This window comes from Rhinopithecus roxellana, chromosome 8, assembly GCF_007565055.1.
Source record: "Rhinopithecus roxellana isolate Shanxi Qingling chromosome 8, ASM756505v1, whole genome shotgun sequence".
In the NCBI taxonomy this organism is placed as follows: domain Eukaryota; kingdom Metazoa; phylum Chordata; class Mammalia; order Primates; family Cercopithecidae; genus Rhinopithecus; species Rhinopithecus roxellana.
This window is the reverse complement of record NC_044556.1, coordinates 71,674,994-71,693,057: the sequence shown is the minus strand read 5'-3', so window position 1 is coordinate 71,693,057 and position 18,064 is coordinate 71,674,994.

The window sequence follows — 18,064 nt, the reverse complement described above, 5'->3', positions numbered from 1 at the left end:
GTTCCATCACGTAAATCATTATCATATACTACTTTTTGCCATCTTTTAAATCAGTATTAATACCCAAGCTTTTATGTGAAGAATCAGTATCATGCTTCATGCATGTTATATCTAGACCTACATATAGGTAGATTTAAGAGTAATACAAATCATTTAATATTGCAAAACGTTTCCCAGGTGCCGTGTTAAGAGCAAGCAAGAAAATGGATGCTGGGCAGTATTGGGATATAATTCATTATGCAAAAATATGTTTATATCACCTGAGAGGAAAGAATTGATAATTTTTTTTCTCTTACCTAACCACTTCTACTGCTGAAATACTTCCCTCAGAAATAATATGTGTCTGAAGTTGGCAGTGGCCCAACCTACAACCTTCACAGAACTTCGACACAGTCACCTTTTATTTTAAGGACACAGGGCAAGAGATGAGATGAACGCTGCTATTAGTCTTGAGAGGGGCTGTTGGGATTACAGGTCATGCTGTGCCACAGCTGAGACCATAACACAGGTAACTCCTGCCCATGGATTTATGAATAAACTCATATTTTTGTTTTTGTGACACATGGAGCCCTCTAAGACATGGGGCCCAAGGCAAAAACCCCTTCTCTGGCACTGAAGGGCCATGATGCTATGCTGTTTCTACTGCATAAAGTGCTCTGGGAAATAAAAAGTGAGGTTAGAAAATACAGCAGAATCTTCATGAGAGTTGAAAACCTAAACAGGGAGCAGGTAGAGTACTAGGATGCATAAAGGGAACAAATGCAATAAGAGAGACAGTTGCCCCAATGCTGGAGATATGAGATTATTTATACCCATGACTGCTCCAAGAGCAGGGACAGTTTCCAGAGCCTCAGAGCCTTGCAAAGCACCTGATGCAAAATCAATGAACAGTAAATGCTGAGGATGAAAGAAAGCAGCACATGGCCCCTGAATTGATGAACTCAAACTTCTGATGCCTTTAGATGTTCTCCCCATTTGTCCTCCACTTTTTTCTCTTTCTCCCTTGTCTGCCCAGAGTTTCTCCCTTTTACCCTTTCTTGTCTCCCACGGACATACCCTTAGTAGTTAACCTTATCCACTCTCTTAGGTTCTAGATACCTGTGGGTATTTGATATTTTCCTCCCATTTAAATTTCTTTTAATTAGTGTTTTCCATGGGGATGTTGTACATACTTACATATGCATTTAACTGACATTAGAGTTTTTTCCTATGCATCCTATGTAATATCATTTCCATTAATGGAGTTTCTAACAAGGAATTGGGTCACAGAATCTTTAACTTTGTTAAAGATGCTTTTACAACAAAGTGACATTTTTGAGGTGACTTCCTGGGTCCATTAAAAACAGGAAGTCAGGCCAGGCACGGTGGCTCATGCCTATATTTCCAGCACTTTGGGAGGCCGAGGCGGGTGGATCACCTGAGGTCAGGAGTTTGAGACCAGCCTGGCTAACATAGTGAAACCCCGTCTCTACTAAAAATACAAAAAATTAGCTGGGTGCCGTGGCAGGTGCCTGTAATCCCAGCTACTCCAGAGGCAGAGGCAGGAGAATCACTTGAACCCGGGAGGCGGAGGTTGCAGTGAGCTGAGATTGTGCCATTGCACTCCAGCCTGGACAACAAGAGTGAGACTCCGTCTTAACAAAAAAAAAAAAAAAAAAAAAAACAGGAAGTCTTAATCATGCTCAGTAATTACGAGAAAATAAATAGCTAATATGAAATGAACACAAATTGTTATTCATCTGTTTTAGAATGGAGAGATGTACTGTATATGCACAAACATTCCCAGGCATGCTCTAATTCACCCCTTAAATGCCTATTTTATCCTATCTTGGTTTAGTTCTGGCAGCTTTAATTATGATCAAATGCTGAGAGTTGAGAAATAAACCAGATATTTGTCAAGCACCCACAAAGTTCATGGTACCATATAAGGTAGTAGGAACACAGTGTATAGAAGAGCCAGTCTTCTTAAGGAGTTCTTAATCTAAGAAGGAAACAGAAACACACAATTACAGTAACTGCAAAATGAATAGGTCAAAGACTGCGTTTGTAAATTAGAGAATGGATTGAACAAATTTGAGTCCTACCTAAACACTGGTTTGCATGAAACCATACAAAAAAGGAAATAAAGAAACCAACTGCGAGCATGACACATTCAATTTAATTTTTTTTATTGAAGTAAAATTTGCTTACAGTCAAATGCATAGATCTTAGGTATGTAAGTCAATGAGTTTTAACAAATGCATATACACATTAAAATATAACATTCATGATGTTCTGGTTTCTCTTCAGAACAAAGCTTTCACCTTTTATAATACATCATTTATGATATAGACTATTTCCATCACCCTAGAAAATTCATTAACATCTTGGCCGGGTGTAGTGGCTCACACCTGTAATCCCAACACTTTGGGAGGCTGAGGCAGGTGGATCACGAGGTCAGGATTTCGAGACCAGCCTGGCCAAATGGTGAAACCCCATCTGTATTAAAAATACAAAAATTAGCCGGGCGTGGTGGTGGTACCTGTAGTCATAGTTACTCCGGAGGCTGAGGCACGAGAATCGCTTGAACCCAGGAGGTGGAGGTTGCAGTAAGCCAAGATCGCACCATTGCACTCCAGCCTGGGGAGCAAGAGCGAAACTCCATCTAAAAAAAAAAAAAAAAAAGTTTGTTAACATCTGTAGGATCTATATATAGTGATATCTCTCTTTCATTCCTGATTTTAGTAGTTTGTGTTTTCTCTCTTTTTCTCTCGGTCAGTTAATTTTATTACTCCTTTCAAAAAACAGCTCTTAACTGTGATTCTTCATTGTTTGTACATCTTCTATTTTCTTGATTTCTGCTCTTTATTATTTTCTTTCTTGTACTTTTTTGGCTTTAATTTTCTCTTTTTTTAGGTTTTTAAAGTAGAAAGTGAGATCACTGATTTAAGACATTTCCCATTTTCTTTCTTTTTTTTTCTTTTGAGATGGGGTCTCACTGTGTTGTCCAGGCTGATCTTGAACACCTGGCTTCAAGCAATTCTGAACCCCTAGCCTCAAGCGAGCCTCCTGCCTCAACTTCCCAAAATGTTGAGATTACAGTCATGAGCCACTGTGCCCAGGCTAATCTTTGCCTTTTAATTGGGTGTTTAATCTATTTATAGTGAATGTAATTATTGATATTATTGGGATTGAGTTTACCATCGTGCTTTTGGTTTTCTCTATATCCCATCTGTTATTTCTTCTCATCATACTTTTTCTTTTTCTTTTGGTATAATCTTTTTCTTTTCCTTTCTTTTTCTTTTAGACTACATTTCAATTCTTCTATTGGTTTTCTAGCTATATGGCTTTGAATTGTTTTAAGTGGTTGCTCAGGGGATTATATGTACCTAAAACCTACTATAGTCTAATTAGGGTTAATAGTGTACACACAAAATGCAAGATAGTAAAATTATATTCTTATCCTTTTTTTTTTTTTTTTTTTTTTTTTTTTGAGATGGAGTTTTGCTCTTGTTGCCCAAGCTGGAGTGCAATGGCGTGATCTCGGTTCATTGCAACCTCCGCCTCCCAAGTTCAAGCGATTCTCCTGCCTCAGTCTCTCAAGTAGCTGAGATTACAGGCTTGCACCACCATGCCCAGCTAATTTTTTGTATTTTTAGTAGAAATGAGGTTTCACCATGTTATCCAGGCTGGTCTCAAACTCCTGACCTCAGGTCATCTGCCCGCCTTGGCCTCCCAAAATGCTGGGATTACAGGCATGAGCCACCGCACCCTGCCAATCCCTTCATATTTTGTGCCATTTTTGTGATACACTTCATTGCTACATATGTAATAAATTTGACTGTATAATGTTACTATTTTTGCTTTAAATAATTTATAAGAAACTAAGCAGTCTAATATGTATGATTGGATTTCCAGAAACAGAGAAGAAAATGAAGGGAACAGAAAATGCGTTTGAAGAAACAATTGCCAAAAACTTCCTAAATTTTGTGAAAAATATATACGGGCTGAGCATCTAAACCTGAAAATCTGAAATCCATATTACTCCAAAAATCCAAGTCATTTTGAGTGTTGACATGATCTTCAAAGGAAATGCTCACTGAAGCATTTTGGAGTTCAGATTTTTGGATTTTGATGCTCACCTGATAAGTATAATGCAAATATTCCAAAATCAAAAAAAAAACTACAAAGCCCGAAGCACATTTTAATCCAAGCTGGGGTTCACTAAACACACACAAACATCCCAAGTACATCAAAGTCAAACTGCCAAAAAGCGAAAATAAACAAAATTCTTAAGGCAGCCTGAGAAAAAGAGATACATTACATACAGGAGAATAATGATAAGAAATATAGTTAAATTCTGATTAGAAAAAATGGAGACCAAAAGAAATGAACACCTCTTTAAATGCTAAAAATAAACAAGAAAAGGCTATCAACACAGCATTCTAAATGCAGCAAAAATACCTTTCAAAATTAAGAGTGAAAGTCTTATTTTCCATATTTATGGAGTGAAGAGTTCAAGCAAATCCTTCCACAGAGAACAATTATGAAATCTGAACAAAATATTGCTTAAAAAACAACTACTTAAAGGTATTTGAAAGCGACCAGAAGCAGTCAGAAACCAGAAGTGAGTTTACATTTGAAAATCCACTTTGGCCCGGGCGCGGTGGCTCAAGCCTGTAATCCCAGCACTTTGGGAGGCCGAGACGGGCGGATCACGAGGTCAGGAGATCGAGACCATCCTGGCTAACCCGGTGAAACCCCGTGTCTACTAAAAAAAAACAAAAAACTAGCCTGGCGAGGTGGCGGGCGCCTGTAGTCCCAGCTACTCGGGAGGCTGAGGCAGGAGAATGGCGTAAACCTGGGAGGCGAAGTTTGCAGTGAGCTGAGATCCGGCCACTGCACTCCAGCCTGGGCGACAGAGCGAGACTCCGTCTCAAAAAAAAAAAAAAAAAAAGAAAATCCACTTTGGAAATAGGTCAGAATTGTGAGTTTTTGATGGTTTTGCCCTAGGATGGTTCTCCAAACTCCTTATCTCCAGAAGCAGAAAACTGAAGCCTTACCCACTCAGTGTGACAGAGGACAGAGTTCTTTCAGAGATGAAAGAGCAGCTGGAAATTTATAACTCTACAAGTGCAAGAGTGTCAAAATCTCTGTATGCTCTATACATCTTTCCATATCCCTGATCAACCATTATGAGTGCATGGGAGAAACTGATGGGACAATAATAGTTTCAGTCCAAGCAAGTTAACTGCCTATTAAAATAAAAGCCAACAATCATCAGAAGAACATAGTGTCCAGTGGTACTACAATGCATCACCTACAATATTCAGTTTTCAACCAAAAATTACTAACCATGCAAAGAAACAGGAAAGCATGACCTGTACTAAGGATGAAAGGAAATCAATAGACAGTGACTCCAAGTGGGCCCAAATGCTGAATGTCAGGGGTCCCCAACTCCTGGACCACGGACCAGTACCAGTCTGTGGCCTGTTAGGAACCCGTCTGCACAGCAGGAGGTGAGCTGTGGGTCAGCGAGCATTACCACCTGCGCTCTGCCTCCTGTCAGATCAGCAGCAGCATTATATTCTCATAGGAGCATGAACCCTATTGTGAACTGTGCATGCAAGGGATCTAGGTTGTGCTCCTTATAAGAGTCTAACTTGGCCGGGAGCAGTGGCTCATGCCCGCAATCCCAGCACTTTGGGAGGCCAAGGCGGGCAGATTGCTTGAGGTTGGGTGTTTGAGACCAGCCTGGCAGTATGGTGAAACCCCATCTCTACTAAAAATACAAAAATTAGCCAAGTATGGTGGCAGGCGCTTGTAATCCCAGTTACTCAGCGAGCTGAGGGAGGAAAATCGCTTAAATCTGTGAGCCGAGATCACACCACTGAACTCCAGCCTGGGCAACAGAGCAAGACTCTGTCTCCAAAAAAAAAAAAAAAAAAAAATCTGAGGTGGAACAGTTTCATCCTGAAACCATCCCCCACTCCCATGTAAAAATTGTTTTTGACAAAACCCATCCCTGGTGCTGCTGCTGTATACAGAAGTCAAAGATTTCAAAGCAGCTATTATAAAGAATTAAAGTATGTCCAAATAATTAAAGGAAAATTTTGTCTCAATATATGAATAGCTAGAGAATCTCAACACACAAGTGGAAATTATTTTCTAAAAAGAAAAAGTCGACATTCTAGAGTGAAAAATAAAGTGATAGAAATAAAAAGTTACAGATCTAATAAGTTCAACAAACCCCAAGCAGGATAAATACAAAGAAAATCACAGCTAGTTAGCACATTGGAGTCAAACTGCTAAAAATCACAAAGAAAAATCCAAAAAGCCTATGTTTTGTCTGGTTTTCTTATTGTGTGGCAGGAAAGAAAATCCAAGACCAATTAATTTGGTAATGGTTGGAAATAAAAGTCGCATACATTGCTTTTAAATCTGGCTCTCAAAAGACCTACTGATTAACTTGTACTCATTCTCTCTCTATTTCTGTTATGCTTTATGTGCACCATCACTTACTTTTGGGATGCTCTGTGCAATCCATGACAACTACTCTTTTGAACCTGTCTATATTAGTCATCTATACGGTATAACAAAATACCATAGATTGGATGGCTTAAACAACAGCTGTTTATTTCTCACAGTTCTGGAGGCTGGGAAGTCCAAGATCAACATGCTGGGAAATTCACTTCCTGGTGAGGTTCCTGTTTCTGACTTGTAGCTGCCTGGCTTCTTGCTGTGTCCTCACATGATGGAGAGAGAAAGAGCTCTGCTCTCTCTTCCTCTTCTTATAAGGACACTAATCTCATAATGAGGGCACTACCCTCCTGATCTAACTATCTGCCAAAAGCCCCACCTCCAAATACCATCACATGGCAGGTTAAGGATACAACATAAGAATCTGGGCAGGGGGGAACACAAACATTTAGTCTATAACAATCTCACTGGTCCTCTTAAAGCAATGAAAACAATCTGAATTTATCAGTAACTTTTGACAGAGTTTTGGTTAAGCCCTTAGCATTCAAAGAATAAACGAACCCTTGGATTTCTAAGGTACAACAAACGGTGTTCGAGGAACAGGATACATTCAAGTATTTCAGTTTAGGAAGAGTAATGGAAGAAATGATGCTGCCTAACCTGGTGCTTTTAAACAGTTGTCAAACATTCCAGAATGGTTCTTCATCTGAACCTTTCCTTTCCTTCTGTTATCTCCTTCTTAATCACTGCCTTGGAGTTGGAATAAGAATACAATTTAACATATTTTTCAAATAATCATAGGAGGAGAGAGAGAGAACATTCTGTGCCCTTCCGCCCTTTTTGAACCCTGAGGTGTTAAACTGTGTTAGCATCTTTTTAACCCATAAGCATCACTGACATGGCATTTCTCAATCTTTTTTTCTTTACTTGACAGAAAAGACTCTTCTTCTGTTAGCAAGGGCCAATTGTTACCACAAAATAAACTTACTTAACTGGACTTGTCCTTTTATTTCCAAGACTGATTTAACTGGGGTAGCCTAGGCTGACAGATGAACAAAATTGAAACAATTCAAACCTGGAAACAAATTGCACCCATTTACTGAACTTGAATACTACATTTTAGCTGCACTTTAGATAAATTTAAAGGATTTTCAAAGTACTTTACCACTTCAAATTGGAAGTGAATGTGTAACTATTTTTATAAAACTACTGAGTAAATTTGGACATGAAAATATTCTCCAAAACCTCCTAAAGTGAAGTAATACTCAGATGGTGGAGTTTCTGTTCCTTAAGAAGTGAAGGCAGTGTTTTTACCTTGGATGTATGGAATGTCTCTAGGAGGAATGGATGTTTTGTTTTTGCTTTTTAAAGAAATTACCACCTTTAATACAGTGACAAATGGCATGCTGTGAGGGAAGAATAAGGGGTGGAAAAATCAAGGGAAAGAGCCATGTCGGAACTCCTTCAGGCTAGCCACAGTAGGATGGCAATCCCCCAGGTCACAGTCAGCACATTTTAACAGAACCACACTCTGGTCTGAGTTTGGTGTCTTTCGTTTTCATTTGTAATTCTAATCACATTTTTATTTGTTCCACACTTTCTTCTTGGCACCTCCTAATTATTGACACAAGAGACAAATTGGCCAAACTTCTGGCTAAAATTGGGATGCCTTATACCTGACAGCACTTTGTGTTTATCTTTTACTGCCTAGAGTATAAGATTCTATCCAAAATTGGGCAAGTGAGATGTTTAAGATGCAAAGGGTGGAGATGGAATTTTCCAACCCTTGAAATGCGCAAGAGAACAAAAAACATGTATTCTTGTACTTTTAGTTTAGGCTCATTTATTTTTCACAGTACATTTTACCCATGTGAAATATGAGGGGAAAATTACTTTACTTTGGATCTCTGTAAATTTGAAACTTCTTTAGCTGTAATACAGAGAAAATTTGACAACTGGCCCAGATGGTTAACTGTCTATTAATCTGATTTTGCTCTCCATGTTGAAACAAACTCGACAAGCTTGTCAGGGAACCAATAGCCTCCTCAGTTTGTCTCTGCTTTCTATCTACAGAGTTCCCTTCTCACCTGTCCAACTGTTTGAAACCTTTTCCATCTACCCTAACACTCCAAATTCTAGACATTAGTTTTTTTCTGTCTCCCTAGCCAGAGTGTGAATAAAAGGCTTATCTCCTACATCTTGTTCTAAGGGGCCTGACCACATGCTCACCTAAAGGATAATGCAGGCTGAAAGCCTGCCTATTAACTATGGTGTCTAAAGGGAAGCAAATAACATTTGTTTTTTTTGTTTTTTTTTGAGACAGAGTCTCACTCTGTCGCCCAGGCTGGAGTGCAGTGTCACAATCTCGGTTGACTGCAACCTCTGCCTCCCAGGTTCAAGTGATTCTCCTGCCTCAGCCTCCTGAGTAGCTGGGATGACAGGCACGCGCCACCACGCCCGGCTAATTTTTTTGTATTTTTAGTAGAGACAGGGTTTTACCATGTTGATCTGACTGGTCTCGAACACCTGACCTTGTGATCCGCCCACCTCGGCCTCCCAAAGTGCTGGGATTACAGGCCTGAGACACCATGCCCGGCCACGTTTTAAAATTAAACTCAGAAAATTATTCAATACTTGTATCTAGAGCATGTGCCTCCAGGTTCATTGAGCCAATACGTGGGTAAATGAGAGAAAAGTTGCATTTTTAAGTTAGAGAAGAGTGGTTTTTGTTATATGAAGGTTTTTCAACTCTATTAGAAAAGCTTCTGCGTGAAGGTCAGAATGTCTATGAACTGTTAAATTTCACTTACAAAGTAAATCTGTCTCCCCAAGAAGTATATAAATAGGTTACCCCATGGATCAGGCCCACATGATTCATAGCTACTTATGGGATCTGAGCCCACACAGTCAAGCAACACGGAGTACATGGCAGTCCTTTGTTGTTTACAGTGGTGATTGTGGGCAAAGTAAACAGCTGGTATGAATCCTTTAGGACAGCTGAGAGGCCCATAGACAATCACACAATTCAATTGTTTTCATTTTGTGAGAAATCTGTTTATATGGGAGAGGGAAGGCTGGAAAAACTCTTCAAAATTGGCTTGATCCAGTGATTTCCAAACCTGAGTAATTATAAAAATTATCTGGGGGTTTGTGCAAATGCTGATTTCTAAGTCTCACCTCATTTACTTGAGTCAGCAAATAGAGCTCTGATATTTATATCGTTTTAAAAGCTCCCCGGGGCCAGGCAAGGTGGCTCACGTCTGTAATCCCAGCACTTTGGGAGGCTGAAGCAGGTAGATTGTTTGAGCCCGGGAGTTCAAGACCTACCTGAATAACACGATGAAACCGTCTTTACAAAAACTACAAAAATTAGCCACGTGTTGTGGCACACACCAGTAGTCCCAGCTACTCGGGAGGCAGAGGCGGGAGGATGGCTTGAGCCCAGGAGTGAGAGGCTGCGGTGAGCAGCAAGCGCCCCACTCATTCCAGCCTGGGTGAAAGAGCAAGCTCTGTCTCAGAATAAAACAACAACAACAACAACAACAACACTCCCTGGGTGACCAGTGGGCAGCTAAGTTTTGGGGATCTACTATTTTCTCATTTATTCTTATGTAGAATAAAAGAGTTATTAAATTACAATGATAATATATCACGTTATAGATGAATATCTACATATCTCGGTGGTTTTGCATAATGACCAAAATAATGTTGGCAAAGTCAGAAAAGTTTTCCTGGAGTTATTCATGGATTCATAGCTGTGCACAAAGCCAGCCTGACTCTGGAGGGCTTTCTCTGCTTAGTTGCCCTTCCCCTCACCACCATCCCCTTCATCTGAAAAAATTACTCTTGTTCCCCAATAAAATCTGTATTGTTATTTGTTAGATTATACAAACAGTATATGCATGGCAAAAAATAAAATAAAATAAACAACACATAAAGGAAACAAAAGTATAAATGATTTCAAACTCTACCATGTTTAGACAACTCTCATTCATTGGGGACCCATTATTTCATAAAAATCTTGATGCATATGTACAAATGTATAGCTCTAAATATATATATGTGGGTGTATAAATATTTATGTGTGTGTATATATATACGTGTGTGTGTATATATTTATATATGTGCGTGTGTGTGTGTATATCTATATGTGTATATGTATATTTTTTAATGGAGTCTCTCTCTGTCACCTAGGCTGGAATGCAGTGACATGATCTCAGTTCACTGCAACCTCCACCTTCCGAGTTCAAGCAATTCTTCTGTCTCAGCCTTCCGAGTAGCTGGGATTACAGGCGCCCACCACCACAACTGGCTAATTTATATATTTTCAGTAGAGATGGGGTTTCACCATGTTGGCCAGGCTGGTCTCGAACTCCTGTACTCAAGTGATCTGCCAGCCTCGGCCTCTCAAAATGCTGGGATTACAAGCGTGAGCCACCGTGCCTGGCCTAAATATATATTTATGTAACTGTTGTAGATTAGATTATTAATTAGAAATATTAACCCTCTCCCCTACCCCCACATCCATGAGTAGAATGTACTTCCCTATCCCTTGACTTTGTCACTTGCTTTGGCTAATGAAGGAGGAAGTTGACAATGTACTAGTTTCATAGATGTCCCTCATGTTTCCACTTGACACCTTGAGTTTCTGCCATTCCATGAGAAAAGCCCACCAAGACAGCCTGCTAATACCAGGAAGAAGATGAGAGCCACATCCAGTGAAGCCTTCCCTGCAGACCCAGCCCAACTTCCACTGATGTGGAAGCTAAATAAATAGATATTGCTGTATGGCACTGAGAGTTTGCAAATTTTTGTGACATAATAGCTAGGCAATGAAAAACCTTTTTTTTGTTTTTTGTTTTTTTTAAGACGGGTCTCACTCTATCACCCAGGCTGGAGTACAGTGACGTGATCTTGGCTCACTGCAGCCTCCGCCTCCCTGGTTCAAGCGATTCTCCTGTGTCAGCCTCCCAAGTAGCTGGGATTACAGGCATGCACCACTAAGCCTGGCTAATTTTTAGTATAATGGGGGTTTTGCCGTATTGGCCAAGCTGGTCTCAAACTCCTAACCTCAGGTGATCCATCTATCTGTCTCAGCCTCCCAAAGTGCTGAGATTACAGGTGTAAGCCACCATGCCCAGCTGAAAAAACTTTTTTAAAATAATAAATTACATTATATTGTCCATGCATACATGGTCATGTTGCATGATACCATATTTTCGTAAGTTTTTGTGGTTGATTTTTGTTTGCTTGCTATATCTTTGCCAACCTCCTTACCATAACCTCCCCTCCAATCCCCATGTAGCCAATGTTACCAATCTAGATTATATCTTTCCATACCTTTATCCATATAGCTGCACGCAAACATAGAAATATCTACACGAAGGAAAGTCATCATTGTTTGTTTTATGAAAACGGAATAATATTATAATTACGATGTCATGAAAGAGAAGTATGGTCAGATATCTATACATATATACACGCATATATGTATCTATATATGATACACATACGTATGTATACACACATACATATATACATACACACATCTGACACAGGAATGTAGACCTCTCTCAGGGTGAGAAAAGGCTTCCCTGAGGGACTGATACTGAAGTTGAGCCATAAGGATGGTGTTGTGGGCTAAATTGTGTCCCTCAAAAGTTCATAAGTTGAGGTTCTAACCTTCATTAGCTATGAATGTGACTGTTTTTGGGGATAGGGTCTTTAAAGAGGTAATTAAGTTAAAATGAGTTCATTTGGGTGGGTCCTAATCTAATAAAACTGGTGTCCTTGTAGGAAGAGGAAATTTGGACACGAACACACAGAGAGAAGACCATGTGAAAACCCAGGGAGAAGACAGTGACCTATAAGCCAAGGAGAGAGGCCTCGGAAGAAACCAACTCTGGTCAGGCGCGGTGGCTCACACCTGTAATCTCAGCACTTTGGGAGGCCAAGGTGGGCAGATCACCTGAGGTCGAGAGTTCGAGATCAGCCTGACCAACATGGAGAAACTCCCATCTCTACTAAAAATACAAAATTAGCCGGGCGTGCTGGCGTATGCCTGTAATCCCAGCTACTCAGGAGGCTGAGGCAGGAGAATCGCTTGAACCTGGAAGGCAGAGGTTGCAGTGACCCGAGATCCCGCCATTGCACTCCAGCCTAGGCAAAAAGAGAAGAACTTTGTCTAAAAAAAAATAAGAAAGAAAGAAAGAAAGAAAGAAAGAAAGAAAGAAAGAAAGAAAGAAAGAAAGAAAGAAAGAAAGAAAGAAAGAAACCAACACTTCTGCAATCTTGGTCTCAGACTTCTAGCCTCTAGAATTGTGAGACAATAGATTTTTGTTGTTCAAGCCATCTAGTCTGTGGCACTTTATTACAGCAGCCCTAAGAAACTAATATGGATGAATAGGAGTTTTCCATTACAGGGAGATAAGGAAAAGGGTCCTTACACATTGCTGGTGGAAATGGGCATTTTAACAGCCTTTTTGGATAGCAATTTGACAATAACTGTGAAAAATTTGTTTCCAGTTCTTTTGCCACTACAATGCAATTTAAAAAACACTTATATATTTATCCTCACTCACTGTATGGGCTTTTATTTCTATGAACAGATTCCCAAGAGTGAAATTGCTGGCATGAGATCTTGTTAAAAAATGCTTTTCTTGTGGGTTTCCCCAGAGTCCTGTTGTTCCTATGATTATACCATAAAACTGCTGAACTCAGAATATTTCATTTCCTAAAGCTCAAGTTGTATATTAAGCATAAAAATCAGTTCGAAAAATTGCTCTCAACAAAATAAGAGGTAGCAAAATTCTGAAACTATGCAGATTTATTAACTTTCTACCGCTGCATAAAAATTACACAAACTTAGGGGCTTAAAACAACACACATTTATTATTTCACAGTTTCTAAAAGTCTGGAGTCTAGGAAGGGCTTAGCGAGGTCCTCCTCAAGGTTGCAATTGAGGTGTTAGTTGGGCTGTGTTCTCATCTGGAGGCTGAACCAGGGGGAAAATCTACTTCCAAACTCATTCAAATGGTTGACAGAATTCATTTATTTGCAGTTGTAAGGCTGAGGGCCCAGCTTCTTGCTGGCTGGAGGCTGGAGGTCATCTGCATGGCCTTATCATATAGGTTTCCCCAATATTGCCATTTACTTCATCAAGACAGCAAGGAGAGTCTGTAAAGTTAGTCTGTTAGCAAGACAGACTTACATAACATAATCACAGAAGTGACACTGCGTCACCTTTGTCATATTCTATTGGTTAAAAGTAAGTCACAAGTCCTATTTTCATGGGAAAGGGATTACACAAAGGCATGAACACTAGAAGGCAGAAATCATAAGGGCCACCTTACAGTCTGTCTGCCACACAGATTTAAAACTTTCTTTGTGGCTAGGTGTGGTGGCTCACGCCTATAATCCCAGCACTTTGGGAGGCCAAGGCAGGTGGATCACCTGAGGTCAGGAGTTTGAGACCAGCCTGGCCAACATACTGAAATCTTGTCTCTACTAAAAACACGAAAAAATAGCCAGAAATGGCAGTGCACATCTGTAATCCCAGCTACTTGGGAGGCTTAGGCAGGAGAATCGCTTGAACCAGGGAGGTGGAGGTTGCAGTGAGCCCAGATTGCACCACTGCACTCCAGCCTGGGTGACAAAGTAAGACTTTGTCTCAAAATAAAATAAAATAAAATAAAATAAAATAAAATAAAATAAAATATTTCGAGCCGGCGCGGTGGCTCATGCCTGTAATCCCAGCCCTTTGGGAGGCCAAGTCATGTGGATCGCTTAAGGCCAGGAGTTTAAGACCAGCCTGGCCAACATGACAAAACCCCATCTCTACTAAAAATATAAAAATTAGCTGGGCGTGGTGGTGAGCACCTGTAATCCCAGCTACTCAGGAGGCTGAGGCAGGAGAATCACGTGAACCCGGGATGGGGAGGTTGCAGTGAGCCAAGATCATGCCACTGCACTCCAGCCTGGGCAACAGAGAGCGACTCTGTCCCAAAAAATAAAATAAAATAGAAATCTTCCTTGTCTGTGAATGAAAATATGTAATTTTTTTATTCCACTAATCAAATATATCAATGTGCCTGATTTCTCAAAACAAGTCAGTAAAGATACCTGATGTTCCTTGCTTCCTTCCTTGGCTTTCTATGGCTTGATGTTGCTTTCACTTTATTACGATTAAATTGAAGTCAACAAACGTTTGTGAATACCTGCTAAGTAGCAGTCTTTTCGGAGGTTGTGAGAGGCCTAAACACTTCCATTTTTTGAGGCTACCATTATACTATAAAATCTGAAGAAATGAGTAATAATGGTTACAACATTGTTGTATATTTTAAATGGAAAGTGTAGAACTGAAAAAATGTAATATCTGAAATTAAAAAGTCCTTGAACTTTATAGGAGAACAGACATAAGAAAGTCAGTTAATAGAACAATAAAAACTATCCAATCTGAAAAACAAATGAAACATTTTTGGAAAAAACTAACAAAGCCTGAGGAAGCTGAGGGACAATATCAAAGGAGTTGATATAGGGGCAACGGGAGCCCCAAAAAGAAAGAACAGAGAAAATGCAGTAGAAAAAAAATGTGTGAGGAAATGATAGCAACAAAACCCCTGAAATTTGGTGAAAGACAAATTGATAGATTCAAGAAACTTTAATCAGAATAAATACAAGGAAAACCACATCTAGACATATCCTAGTCAAACTGCTTGTGATAGACAGTTTTGACATGATCCCCACTTACCTCAGCCTCCTGGTGCTCATGCCTTTGTATAATCCCCTTCCCTCGAATGTGAGCTGAACCTAGTGACTTGCTTTTAATGATTAGAATACAACAAAACTAATGGGATGTCATTTCCATGATTAGGTTACAAAAATTGTGACTTCCCTTTTGGTAGTGCACTCTCTCTCTCTCTCTCTCTCTCTCTCTGTGTGTGTGTGTGTGCATGTGTGTGTGTGTATGTGTACATGAAGCAAGCTGTCATACTGTGAGATGCTGTATGGAGGGGACCATGTGTCAAGGAACTAAGGGAAACCTCTGGCCAATAGCTCATGAAAAACTGAGACTTCTCTGGCCAACAGCCACAAGGAATGGAGTGCTGGCAATCACCACGTGAATGAACTCTGTGAAAATTCTTCACAGTCAAGCCTGAGAAGACTATAGCCTTGTGAGGGGACTCAAAGCCAAAGCAGAGGACCAAGAAAGCTATACCCAGATTCCTGATCCACAGAAATTATGAGATAGTAAGTGTCTGTTGTTTTACCTGCTGAGTTTTGGAACAATTTGTTACATAGCAATAAATAATCAATACACTGCTGAAAACCAAAAATTAACAGGAAACTATGACAGTAGCCAGGAAAAAAAAAAAGCAATATATTACATTCCAGGGGGAAAAGTATTCAATAGTTCAATGGCATTGGACCTTTTATCAGAAGCTGTGGGGCCCAGGAGGGAGTGAATGATATTTTTCAAGTACTTAAAGAATTAAACTGTCATTTCACCATTCTACATCCAGCCAAAATATCCTATGAAAATGAAAACAAACAACAAAAAATTAAATAAGTGTTTAAATAAATGAAAACTAAGAGACTTCATTACCACCAGATGTGCATTACAAGAAATGCTAGAGGAAGTTCATCAGATTGACAGAAATGACACCAAAGGAAAACTTGGATCTTTAAGAATGAATTTATTTAGGCCGGGCGCGGTGGCTCAAGCCTGTAATCCCAGCACTTCGGGAGGCCGAGACGGGCGGATCACGAGGTCAGGAGATCGAGACCATCCTGGCTAACACGGTGAAACCCCGTCTCTACTAAATGCAAAAAACTAGCCGGGCGAGGTGGTGGGCGCCTGTAGTTCCAGCTACTCCGGAGGCTGAGGCAGGAGAATGGCGTAAACCCGGGAGGCGGAGCTTGCAGTGAGCTGAGATCCGGCCACTGCACTCCAGACCGGGCGACAGAGCAAGACTCCGTCTCAAAAAAAAAAAAAAAAAAAAAAAAAGAATGAATTTATTTATTAATTTATTTAGCAACAAGGTCTCGCTGTGTCAGCCAGGCTGGAGTATAGTGGCATGATCGTGGCTCACTGCAACCTCTGCCTCCCAGGCTCAAGCAATCTTCCCGCCTCAGCCTCCCAAGTAGCTGGGACCACAGGAACATGCCACCATACCTGGGCAAATTTTTTTTGTGTTTTTAGTAGAGACAAGATTTCGCCATGTTGCCCAGGGTGGTCTCAAACTCCCAGGCTCAAGTGATCCGCCCACCTTGACCTCCCAAAGTGCGAGATTATAGGCATAAACCACTGTGCCTGGCCTAGGAATGATTTTAAATCATCAGGAATGGTAAATATCAGAACACATTACAATTTTTCCTCTTAATTTATTTGGAATACATATAGATATTTAAGTTACAGCATTTACAGCATTATTTTTTGAAGTTTATAATGTAGATGTGTTACATATGATAACTATAGCACAAAATGGCAGGTAGAGTGTTAAATGGACCTATACAAATGAAGTAAGTCCTATACTAACAGGAAAAAAAAGCAGACCTAAATCAAATCTTATTAATTATTATATTAAATGTTAATGGATTATGCACTGAAAAAAGGGTCAGGGGAGGAATTATTAGATTTCTGTTTTTTGTTTTTTGAGACAGAGTGTCATTCTGTTGCCCAGGCTGAGGTGCAGTGGTGCAATCTCGGCTCATTGCAACCTCTGCCTCCCAGGTTCAAGCGATTCTCCTTCCCCAGCCTCCCGAGTAGCTGAGACTATAGGTGCATGCCACCATGTCTGGCTAATTTTTGTATTTTTAGTGGAGATGGGGGTTTCACCATGTTGGCCAGGCTGGTCTCGAACTCCTGACTTCAGGTGATCTGCCCACCTCAGCCTCCCAAAGTGCTGAGATTAGAGGCGTAAGCCATCATGCCCAGCTTGAACCACCCTGCCCAGCTCAGAATAAATTTTAAAAAGCAAGACTCATCTCAGACACGTATTTAAAATAATGCTTGCTAACTTTTCTTTTTTTTTTTTTTTTTGAGACGGAGTCTTGCTCTGTCACCCAGACTGGAGTGCAGTGGCGTGATCTCGGCTCACTGCAAGTTCCACCTCCCAGGTTCACACCATTCTCCTGCCTCAGCCTCCCCAGTAGCTGGGACTACAGGCGCCCAGCACCACGCCCGGCTAATCTTTTTGTATTTTTAGTAGAGACGAGTTTTCACCATGTTAGCCAGGACAGTCTGGATCTCCTGACCTCGTGATCCGCCTGCCTCGGCCTCCCACAGTGCTGGGATTACAGGCGTGAGCCACCACGCCCGGCCTGCTTGTTAACTTTTATCTAGTATTTCTAGGTATTTTTAGCTGAAAGATTTTTATATCTACTATTTTTCTGGTATCAGAAATCTTGAAGTCTTCTTTTATTGTGAGATTACTTGGAAGAGGAAATAAAATAACAACTGCGTACCAATTCATTCCCGAACTTCTTCTACTCATGATTGGAGGGTGGCCTTAAACAATAGAATAGGAGGTTAGAGGCAAATGAGGTCCTGGGCATCTAGATCAGTAGGTAACTTCTAAACAGGGGTATGTTTGATCATGTTCTT